Below are 10790 nucleotides of genomic sequence, written 5' to 3'. Positions count from 1 at the left end.
GGGCAGATAAGATCATCCTCATCCGTTTTAGGAGCCAGGGCCTGATGTGGCTAACCTCTATATTGTTGTTTTTTTACGTTATTCTTTTTTTTTTAAATGATGTATAGTTGATTTACAATGTTGTCTGAGTTTCAGGTGTACAGCAAAGTGATTCAGATATATATAATATATATATTCTTACATATATGTATATATAATATATTCACATACATATATATTTTTTCTTTTTATATTCATATACATATATATATTCTTTTTCAGATTCTTTCCATTATAGATTACAAGATATTGAATATAGTTCCCTGTGCTATGCAATAGGTTCTTGTCATTTATCTATTTTATATATAGTAGCATGTATATGTTAATCCCAAATTCCTAATTTATCCCTCCTCTCCACCTTTCCCCTTTGGTAACCATAAATTTGTTTTCTATGTCTGTGAGTCTTTTTCTGTTTTGGAAATAAGTTCATTTGTATCATTTTTTAAGAATCCACGTATATGTGTTATTCTATGATGTTTGTCTTTCTCTTCCTGACTTCACTTAGTATGGTAATCTCTAGGTCCGTCCATGTTGCTGCAACTGGCATTAGTTCACTATATTTTATGGCTGAGAAATATTCCATTGTATATATATATATGCCACATCTTTATCCATTCATTTGTCGATGGACGCTTAGGTTGCTTCCATGTCTTGGCTATTGTAAATAGTGCTTCTGTCAACACTGGGGTGCATGTATCTTTTCAAGTTAGAGTTTTTGTCTTTTCCGGATATATGTCCAGGAGTGAAATTGCTGGCTCATATGGTAACTCTATTTTTAATTTTTTAAGGAATCTCCATAGTGTTTTCCATAGTGGCTGTGCCAATTTACATTCCCATCAACAGTATTGGAGGGTTTCCTTTTCTCCACACCGTCTCCAGCATTTATTATTCGTAGAATTTTTGATGATGGCCATTCCGACTGATGTGAAGTGACACCTCATTGTAGTTTTGATTTGCATTTCTCTAATAATTAGGGATGTTGAGCATCTTTTCATGTGCCTCTTGGCCATCTGTATGCCTTCTTTTGGAGAAATGTCTGTTTAGGTCTTCTGCCCATTTTTTGATTGGCTTGTTAGTTTTTTTGATGTTGAGCTGTATGAGCTGTTTGTATATTAAGAAAAAATTTTAAGTAACATAGAATACAAAGAAAGCAACAGTTTATTCAAAATGGCCAGAAATAACAAGGTTTAGCAGTTGGTAGGAATAATTCCAAACACAACTTTATACCCATAATCAGACAAAACTATGGATACGTAGGTGGTAGGTTAAGTAGATACATAAAAACAGTTTTATAAACTAGAATCATACTGTACATGCCTTTTAAATGTATTATATTTATCATAGTTGAATTGAATAGAAAAAATAAGCTGAAGAAAGAGCTGAATTGCAGATATTTATTTAACAAAGTGATCATAAATTATTATGAATTGAAGCTATACTTTTTTCCCCATTAATTTCTTTTACTGAGTTATAATTTACATAGAGTAAAATGTAAAATGTACCTTTTCTTAGGTAAAGAGTTCTATTAATTTTTTTAGAACATTTAATTTTTAGAGCAGTTTTAGGTTTACAAAAAAGTTGAGAGGAAGGTACAAAGATTTCTCATCAGCCGTCTGCCCCCACACACACTAGCCTCCCCCATTGTTAACATCACTCACCAGAAAGGTACTTTTTTTTTTTTTAACCAAGGATGAACCTACATTGATATATCATAATCACCCAAAGTCCATAGTTTACCTTAGGGTTCACTCTTGGTGTTAATACATTCTGTGGGTTTGGACAAAAATACAACGACAAATATTTGCCACTATATCATACAGAGTATTTTCACTGTCCTAAAAGTATGAAACTATATTTTCCTTTTTTTTTTTACTGCATGTTCCTTTCCAGTAGGAAAACAAAATTTAATTAAAAGAAAGTTTGAAATACGCATATTTAAAGCAAAGCCTTGCATAAAATGTGCCACATAATTTTAGGAGAAATTTTATTGAGAATAAGATGTTATATATCCCTTTGCCATTTTCCCCTCAATTTTATTAAGGTCTAACTCACATATAATCAAATGCACTCATTTTAAAAATATAGTTTGATGAGTTTTGACAAATGTATACACCCGTATCATCACCAACATATTCAAGATATAAAACATTTCCATCACCGCCAAAGTTCTTTCTTCCCTTTCCCAGCCAATCCCTCTTTCCTACACCCTACAACCAGTGATTTGCTATCTGTCATAGATTAGATTAGTTTTCTAGAGTCTCCAATAAATGGAACCGTACAGTATCCACTCCTTTATCTGGCTTCTTTTGGGAACTTATCCATGTTATGTGTATCAGTAGTTTGTTTCTTTTTACTGCTGAGTGTAGTTCATTGTATGAATATGCCATATTTTGTTTATCCATTCACTTACTGATAGTCATTTAACTGTTTGCTTTTTTTGTCTGTCATTAAAAAAAAAACTCCTGTAAACATTCTTGTATATATTTTTTTGGGTGTAAAAATATGTTTTAATTTTTCTTGGATAAATACTTAGAGTGTAGTTGCTAGGTCATATGGGAAGTATATGTTTAGTTTTACAAGAAGGTGCTAAACCATTTTCCATTATTATAACATTTTACATTCCCACCAACTATGTACAAGGATTTTACTTTCTCTGCATCCTCACAAACACTTGGCATTGTTCATTTTTAAAAATTTTAGCCATTCTCCTGATTTTGTATCTGATTGTGGTTTTAATTTGCATTTTCCTTATGACTAATGACATTAGCTACTTCTGATGTGCTTATTGGCCATTTGCATAGCTTCTTTTGTAAAGTGTTTTTTCAAATCTTTTGCCGTTTTTTAATTGAGATTTTGTCTTCTAACATTGAATTGTAAGAGTTCTTTATATGTCTATATATGTTGGATACTAGTCCTTTGTCAGATATATGTATCATGAATATTTTCTGCCAGCCTATGGCTTTATTTTAATGCTGCCTTTCAAAAAGTAGATTTTAGTTTTTATAAAGTCCAATGTTTCATGTTTTTTGTACCTTATTTAAAGAAATCTTCAACTACTCCAAGCTTGCAAGATTTTCTCCTATGTTTTCGTTAAATTTTATCGCTTTAGTTTTTATGTTTAGGTCTATGTTCTACTTGAAGTTAATATTTGAGTATCTTTGAGATCAAGATTTCTTTTTTTACCATATGGTTGGCCAGTTGTTCCAGCACCATTTGTTGAAAAGATTATCAATTTCCCATTGAATTGACCGGAACTTTTGTCAAAAATCAGTTGACCACATATGTATGTCTATTTCTGGATTATCTATTTGGTTGTTTTGTTCTATATGATTATCTTCACTACATCACCACACTGTTATAATTACTGTAGTTTTATATTAAGTCTTGAAATCAGGTAGCGTAAGTCTTCCCAACTGAATCTTCTTCATAATGGTTTTGGCTAGTCTAGCTCCTTTACAGTTCCATTTAAATTGTCAATTTTGAAAAAAATTCTATTGGTAGTTTGATTGGCATAGCACTGAATTTATAGATCAACTTGGGAAGAATTAAAATCTTAGTGATATTGTCTATTCCAATCCATGAATTCGATACATCTCTTCATTTATTTGGGACTTCTTTAGACCTTCTCAGGAGTGTTTTGTAGTTTTCACTAAAAGTTTGTCTGTAAGTGTTTTACATTTGTTGATGTTATTGTAAATTTCAATTCCCAGTTGTTAATTATTTGAATATGGAAACAAATTGTTTACCTCTCTGAGTGCTTTACATGAATCCTCTTTTATGTGCTGCATTTTAATTATGATTTAGTTCAGAATATTTTCTTGTTTTCCCTATGATTTATTCTTTGAGCTATGGGTTCACATGAATTATAAAATTTAATCCCCCAATATTTGGGTATTTTGAGATTTCTTTTTAGTTAGTAATTTCTAATTTAATTCCCTTTTGATTTCAGTCTTTTAAAATGTATTGAGACTTAGCTAATGGCCTAGCATCTGTTCTATATTGATAAATGCTCCATGAGTACTTAAAAAGGAGATATAGTCTGCTACTGATGGGTAGTTTTCTAGAAATGTCCACTAGTTCAAGTTCTTTGATAGTGTCATTCAATTCTTCTATATTCCTATTGATTTCTGTACTTTTAATATTAATTACTGAGAGAAGAGTTTTGGAATCTATAGCTATAATTTTAGATTTATTTTTCTTTCAATATTATCATGGTTTAGTTTTGTGTATTTTAAAACTTTACTATTATCCCTTCAAGAATTTTTTTCTCTTCTCCTTTTCATCTCTTTCTAAGACCCCAATTACATGTGTGCTAGACTGCTCGATACTGTTTCACAGATTACTTACACTCTCCTATTTATTTTTTTCCCCTGAGTACTTCATTTTGGATATTTTCTATTGCTTTGTCTCCTAGTTCACTAACCTTCTTTATCTTTTATGTCTAATTTATGGTTTATTTAATTCAGTGTAATTTTCACTTCATGTATTTTATTTTTCTTCCCTAGCAGTTCTATTTGGTTTTATTTTTTAAATTCTTCCATTTCTTCCCTCATTATGTTCACATTTTTATTTAAGTTCTCAAGCATATTGAACATATTTATAAAAGTTATTTTATCATTACTGTTACTAATTCCATCAATTTTATCATTTATGCATCTGTTTCTATAAAACTAATTTTTTCCTTGGTCACATTTTTCTCTGTCTTTGCACGTCTAGCCATTTTAGTTGGTTGCTGGACATTGTAAATATTTCATTGTTAAGTGCTGGATTTGCTGTGTTTCTTTAAAGGTGTGGATTTTATTCTAGTAAGCAATTAAATTACTCATGATTTAGTTTGATATTTTCTACACTTATTTTAAAGCTTTTTAACGATGTGACTAGAGTAGATATTCCTATATTACCAGTTTAGCCCCATATGTGACTCTTCTAGGGTCACAAGTAAATGCCATGTGTATTTAACAAAGTCTTTCTGCTCTGGTGGGAAGGAACTTCAATAGTCCTGGCCCTGTATAAACTATGGGCTTTTGGCTTTCACTTTTGGTAATTGTTTTTTCTCCACACATCGTCCTTCATGCAGTCTTGTTGAATTTTATGTTGTGCGTGGACAGATTAGTATTAAGTCAAAGGCTGACAGATATCCGTATTCAGATATCTGAGACTTCTTCTGAATATTCTACTACCACCTTCTCTGTAATATTCTACTCTGCAAGTTCTAATTGCCTTAACCACCCTAAACTCTAATATCTGTCTCCTCAACTCAGAGAAGACTATTCAGACTTTGAGTTCCCGCTTCCTGCACTCATGGGCCAGAAATTGTCTACTTTCTGAAAGCTGGAGCTATTGCATGACACATATCATTTATTTCTTTCTTTTCTTTCAGGGATCATAACCCTTCACTGGTTGTTGTCCAATGTTGTCCAATCATTTATTTTATATGTATTTGGCCAGGTTTTTAATTGTTTATGATTGAAGAGTAAGTCCCAAACCATTTACTCCCTCATGGTTGTAAGCCCAAACCATGGTATTTTTGTTGTCTTCTGAAATAATTTTTTCCTAGTGGCTTAGTTTTAGTTCTATGTTCATATGGTGGTTATCACTTGTCATTTTACCTCTTTGGGTTCTTAACTTTGAATCAGCTTTTGCTTAGCTCATTTTATCAGTCTGAAGTGCTTTTTGTTGAGGGGCTCATGGGTGCTGTGTCCAGAGAGTTTCATATTTGAAAATATCTCTTAACCTTTTTACTTGAAAGACAACTTATGTGGGTTTAATTTTGTGAGTCACATCCATTTTCCACTTTTAATTTATAGGCATTTCTCCATTGTCTTCTGCTATTGAATGTTACTGTGAGAAGTCAGTCTGATATCCAGCTCACTTTTTTAAAAAAAATTAATTTATTTGGTTGCACCAGGTCTTAGCTGCAGCAAGTAGGCTCCTTAATTGTGGCTTATGGGCTCATTAATTGTGGCATTGTGAACTCTTAGTTGAAACATGCATGTGAGAGCTAGTTCCCTGACCAGGGATCGAACCCAGGCCCCCTGAATTGGGAGTGCAGAATCTTATCGTCTGTGCCACTAGGGAAGTCCCTCGAGCTTACTTATAAATTATTTTATTTTTATTTTTTGCTCACGTATCTGAAGACTTCTGTTTTTATCCTTAAAGTTCAATAATAATCGGGATCTGTCATTGATGCCCTGTATAATTTTTTGGGGGGGTGTATGTGGTATACTGTTTTAATCTACAGATTTTGATTTGCAGATTTTTTTATTGCAAGGAAAAAAATATATATATATTCTCTTTGTTGGGTTCACCATTTAAGGGACATCTGAATATCTTAATATGAGATAGTCTTTCTTTGACTTCTATTTTTTTTAATATCATTTGTTTTATTCTCTGTTTTTCTTTCTATTCATTCCTCATTATTATATTTAGTTTTTCTTCTGCCTTCATCTGAGTTTTAGCTGTATCTGTCCTGTCCATGCAATTTCTAGTTTACAGATAATGTTGTTTGGATCTCCTTTTATTTCTTTAGCTTTAAAATTTCTGTTTTTCTTTCCATTCTGATACTTCATTTTCCATTTAGTCTTTAAGCTCTCATTTTACTGAATTCATGTTTACTAAGCAGTTCTGTAAAGCTCAGCACTTGTAGGTAATTTGTTTCTGTATCTCATGCTGTGTTATTTTTCAGACTGCATCCTTTGACAGTTCTTGCTTATTTTCTGGATTGTTTTCTTTGAGTGAATTGTCCTTGGTATTTCTCTCACTCTATCTGAGAATTTTTTTCCCCCCTGTTTGAGGTTTAGATATTTCTTTCCATCATTTTCTGAAGCCTGTTTATCACTGGGTTCTTAGAGAGGCCTTCTCTTATTCCCCAATCTGAATTAGGACTCCACTGTTATTTTTCTGCCAGAACTCTGGTCTTTTCCCTTATAGGATTTATTAAAATGTGTGATTTTGACCACAATTTGAAAAAGAAAGCTCCTTACAGCTTTGAAGTAATTTCTCCCCTCCCCTTAAAAGTCTATTAGTGCCATCAAGGTTTTTTGTTTGTTTGTTTGTTTGTTTAAAGCATTAGGAGGTTCAACCTTGTAAATATTTCATTACCTAGTGAATAAAAAATAATTACAGTAAAACTTTCAAATAATCTTAAACAAAAAGTAACTGCTTTACAAACCACACAGATGATATAGCTTGCTTGGGGCATCATTAAATGTCTAAATGTCATTAGAAAGATACTGATTTTCATGACTACTTTGACCCTTTTTATTAAAGCTTCTACCAAGCACTAAATGATCACCTCAATGCCACTTAACTAAAGAGTGTAAAAGCAAACTCCACACAAATTCTGCAAATTGCTGACTTCATTTTTTTCACACACACACAAACATACGCACATTTATGTGTAGCTATAGAACTACTTTTTATTTTGTACTCACTATCATTACCACAACTTAAAAGTTGTGGTGAAATAAAGAATGAGTGGAATTTACATGCTTGAGGAAAAGACATTAAAGTATCTTTAGAGATATATCTAGAGCCAACTGAAAAGAATTTGAAAAATAAATACAAGATTCAATCAGACAGAAAAGTGATTAGTTGACTCCAAATCTGGATAAAGAGTTTCAAAATACCATCTACTCAAATTGACTCATATAAAAGAGCCCAGCATATCTGAAGAAAAATAGAATCATTTTGGAAGCAAAGAATTATCTTTTATTTACTATGCTTCATTTTCTTGGAGTGTAAAAACTTGTGGTATGAGAAAAGGATTATTTGGAATTTTTGGTGCTTGGATTGAGAAAGTAAATTTCTGAAGATTGGATTAAAAAATCTTTGGCAAGTCAAGTGGTTTCCAATTATTTGTATTCAACAAAATTGACAAAGGATCTAATCAAGATATTTTCTATAGATCACTAAAAATTATTTTTGAAGCTTATATCATTAGGTGCTTTCTGGCATTTAACTCAGAAGTAGTTCAAAGATACTACTATGACAAAATTTCTTCCACTCCCATTCTCACTTTTTACATGAATGAGGTATCATAGTTCTTACATCTATTAAATAATTTTAAAATAGGAATAGAATTGCATCTGAGTACTTTTTTCATTTTAGTAATAAGTAGCTTTGTCCATAGATACTGGAACTGATTAAAATAAAATCCTAACCATCTTGTTAAGAGATGCATTTCTAGTAAAAATTTACTTTATATATTTAATAATTATTTAACCAAATATATAACAAAATTTTAGTGTTTAATCGATTCTATTAATATTTATAATGATAATTTATTTCAGAAGAAAATTTTATACTTGGAGTATTATAGATACAGGAAATAAAAAATATATTCATCTCTTTTTATAGAGAAGAATATAATGGGACAAATAAAAGACTCTAGGGCATAAAATATAATGCATTGTGATAAAATTCAAGGGAAGAAGAACAATGTAAATTTTCTGAAAGTTAAAGAAGAGCCTGTCCTTTTATTTTTTAAATTGATCATGTCATTATATATTGCTATGGCATTTAGAGTCCAATGGTTATATTAAAAGAACAGTATAATAGCTTAAAATGTCGATATTTGCAATATACTGGGTAGTACGTATTTTACAACTCTTTAAACTTATGAGAAACATTTTAGATATTGCCTAAAAGAGGGTAGTGAGCAAAATTGTTTAAAATTACTGTACTAAGCTACAGTGGACTTGTTTTTGTTTTTGTTTTTGCGGTACGTGGGCCTCTCACTGTTGTGGCCTCTCCCGTTGCGGAGCACAGGCTCCGGACGCGCAGGCTCAGCGGCCATGGCTCACGGGCCCAGCCGCTCTGCGGCATGTGGGATCTTCCCAGACCGGGGCACGAACCCGTGTCCCCTGCATCGGCAGGCGGACTCTCAACCACTTCGCCACCAGGGAAGCCCAGCTACAGTGGACTTGTAGTAATCTCACTTAGTTTAAATTTTCTAGTCTGAAAAACAGACGTAATTATACCAAATTCACAGGGTATTTCTGTTAAATAAAATAATAAATGCAAAGGTCTTAGCATGCAATAAGCTCTCAGAATATTAATTCTGGTCCTTCTCATTTTTCAAGTGAAGAAACCAAGTTGAAACCTGCCTAAGAAAGATGGTGTGAAGCCAGCTAAAGCTCCAGTGAGAAGGGTGTGGAGGCAACACCTTGTATCCCTGGGTAGGGGGAATAGGGTACAGATAAGGAATCACAGACAAAGGGACTTATCTAGGTGCTAAAGTTAGGGACAGGAACAGAACAGGAAACCAAGCAATTTTCCCTCTCCTCTGTATACTGAGCACTTTCTATATGTCTGGCACTGTGTGTTAAACCCATTTCAATCATTATGTAATTTAGCCCTATGAACAAATCTATGTGGACTTTATTTTTAAAAATTTATCTCCATATAGCAGATAAGGAAATAGAGTCTATGGGATGTTAAGTAATTTGTCTGAGGTGAGGCAGCTAGTACATTTCTGAGGTGGGAATCAAATCCCACCTTAGGTATGTTTGTCCCCAAACACAATCCTGCCTGCATTGAAAACTGTGTGCTTAGTTTCTATTCTACAAGCTCCTTCCTAAGAAGGCCACACCCAGGGAACACCATGAGTTTGGTGTCTAAATTCTAGGAGTGGGCTTTCAGGGATAGAGGCTTCAAAACCTCTATGGCCAGGGCACAGCACGACTCACCAAGACCCATGCTTCAGATTGAAGTTAAAGCCAGACTCAGAGCTGGATTCTAGAGCTGGACTACAGGCTTAGAGAACTGCCACTGAGCCCACCTCCACCTCTTGTCATTTCCAGGCACGAATGGCAGCCCGTATCTTGGGTCAGGCTGACATAGCTACTGACTGGTTTCCATATACCCTAGGAAACCCAGCCTGGGCTCTGTGGGCAGCCTGCTGTGAGAAGAAACATTTCTCTTAAGACAGGGTCTTTGACTCAAAGTGCCATTCTTGTGGAAAGACTTGATGAATTAGAAAACCATCATAGTACACTGTAGTAGATTCTCTGAAAAAGGTAAGTACAGGAGGAGTGAGATGATGGAGGGGAGGGGCTCTCAACTCATCCCAGAAAGGCCACCCTTGAAGGATAAGAAGCACAATACAGGCTAAGGTAGCAGTGAGAAGTGGGGAAAAGGTGATAAAAGAAGTGGGAGGGGGTAGTGAAAAGGTCTTTGGGTGAAAGAAAACAGGGGTTAGGTGGCAGAGGGCCTTAATGCCATGGTTAAGAGTTTGGACTTTGTCCAGTGTGATGGGGAGCAATGGAGTGTTTTAGGCTACACAGTGAACACCTCCCACTGTGTGTGATCAGGGACTGGAAATAGATTAGAAAGGGGTGAAGCATCTAAATTTAGAGACTTGGATATAAGTCAGCCAAAAAATTATAAGGACTCCATTTTAAGTAGTGGTAATGGGATTGGAAAGGAGAAAAGTTTTTCCAAGTGTTGTCTTGCTTCAGAATAACCTGAAAGTATAATAACCTGAAGGAGGTGCATCTGAAAAATAATGCAGATTTCTAGACCAACCAGAGGATGAATCTTTGATGGGTAGGGCCTAGGAACCTACAAGTTCAAGTACCTGGCACAGCACTTTACAATTGGGAGGGAACCACCAAATCCCTGTTTCTGTCTAAAGAGTGAAGGTTTTGGACCACACATCTACTGCCCCGACTTTTATATCTGAGAGCCAGTGAGGCTCAGAATTTGCCAGTTTCTCAGGACTACATTTAACAAAGAGGTGATTTTTACAT

This window comes from Neophocaena asiaeorientalis, unplaced genomic scaffold (genome assembly GCF_003031525.2).
Source record: "Neophocaena asiaeorientalis asiaeorientalis breed wild unplaced genomic scaffold, Neophocaena_asiaeorientalis_V1.1 scaffold504, whole genome shotgun sequence".
NCBI lineage: Eukaryota > Metazoa > Chordata > Mammalia > Artiodactyla > Phocoenidae > Neophocaena > Neophocaena asiaeorientalis.
The sequence above is the reverse complement of the archived record's forward strand: the minus strand, read 5'-3'. Positions refer to the sequence as shown.